The following is a 1633-nucleotide window of genomic DNA, read 5'->3' as shown; positions in this document are numbered from 1 at the left end:
CTCAAGTGGGAGCCACCCGAGTACCCGCCCCATAGTCATGATCTCTCCTCATGCGATTATCATCCTCATCTCTCCTAAAGCCATTATCACACCTTCGGTTTCTTAAAAAAAGCATTGAAGGATCGTTGATTTTTGTCGGAGGAGGATATGCAACAAGCAGTTACGGATATCTTCACGGAGCAGGACACAATGTTTTTTAACCTTGTGAGTCGCTGGGATGTTTGCGTCGGTGATCACGGCAATTGTGCTTGATTGGCTTACCGATTCTGTGCTGTACGGCCTTCGAACGGAAACATTTTGAAAGCCCCTTATATAAAACTTCCTGGCAGATTAAAACTGTGTGCCGGACCGAGAATCGAACTTGGGATCATTGCCTTTCGCGGGCAAGTGCTCTACCATTAGAGCTGTGAGGACGGGTCGTGAGTCGTGCTTGGGTAGCTCAGTTGGTAGAGCACTTGCCCGTGAAAGGCAAAGGTCCCGAGTTCGAGTCTCGGTCCGGCACACAGTTTTAATCTGCCAGCAAGTTTCATATCAGCGCACACTCGGCTGCAGAGTGAAAATTTCATTCTGACCCCTTATATAATTTAATAACTCTTCAGCAATAAATTTATTGATGCTAGCTGAGCAACAACGCTGCCCAATATGCCCAAAGAATAATGCTAAAGCATTCCATGAACTGTGCACCCTAGTTCAAATGGCTCTGAGCACTATGGGACTCAACTGCTGAGGTCATTAGTCCCCTAGAACTTAGAACTAGTTAAACCTAACTAACCTAAGGACATCACAAACATCCATGCCCGAGGCAGGATTCGAACCTGCGACCGTAGCGGTCTTGCGGTTCCAGACTGCAGCGCCTTTAACCGCACGGCCACTTCGGCCGGCAGTGTGCACCCTAGTGAATCACCAGTGGTTACTAATGTTCAATGCACCTACCCACGTGGATGGGAAGCTGCAAATGAAGGGGTCAGAAGTTGTTAAAAAAACAGTATCCTATAAATCCACAGTTAGTATAAAAAGCAGAAGCTTTGATGTTTGTGGGAGGGGAAGAAGGTGAAGGACTGAGTACTGTATACTCGTTTCTAAACAACTCGCACGTGAGCATATTTCGCTTATTAATTCTCACATGAAATGGGGAGGGAACTTCAGGAGGATAAATCTCAAGTTGATATGATGGCCAATTATGGGAAAACATGTTTCACCCAAGGTGATCAAAAGAACACATAGGTTGCAAACTGAATCCAAAATCTATAAGAATCAAATATCTAATAACCGAAAAAGCTAGATTACGAATCCAGTATGGAGGGCGAGGGGGGCCTTTGTCCATAAGACAACGATCCTCCAAGACCCAAATATTAATGGGTCAACATTAGTACAACTCTAACTCCTCTCTCTCAAACCCCACCCTATGGGGAAAGAGGGAGAGTTTTAGTTTTAGCGAATCAAAATTTACGAAGTAAAAAAGTATTTTTTATTTATCCGTAACCATTTTCCACGCAAAAATAACATGGATTTTCTTGAATTACGGCGCCAACTACCAAGAATCAAAACAAATGTTCAGGACTAAATGTACCTAGTTTTTTTGTGTTGAATCTGATTCTGCAATAAAGAATGGGGGTTAACATTTTAAATTGTA

General features: G+C 43.5%; 1 non-coding gene across 1 annotated transcript; it reads left to right on the top strand.

The window, feature by feature from the left end:
- The first annotated feature begins 427 nt into the window (after positions 1 to 427).
- On the top strand, positions 428 to 502 carry Trnas-uga (transfer RNA serine (anticodon UGA)). Its single transcript has one exon. It is a non-coding gene; the product is annotated as a tRNA-Ser (tRNA).
- The last annotated feature ends 1131 nt before the right edge of the window (positions 503 to 1633 follow it).

The sequence above is a fragment of the Schistocerca serialis genome, chromosome 7, assembly GCF_023864345.2.
Source record: "Schistocerca serialis cubense isolate TAMUIC-IGC-003099 chromosome 7, iqSchSeri2.2, whole genome shotgun sequence".
Taxonomy (NCBI): domain Eukaryota; kingdom Metazoa; phylum Arthropoda; class Insecta; order Orthoptera; family Acrididae; genus Schistocerca; species Schistocerca serialis.
This window is presented reverse-complemented; position numbering and strand designations above follow the sequence as displayed.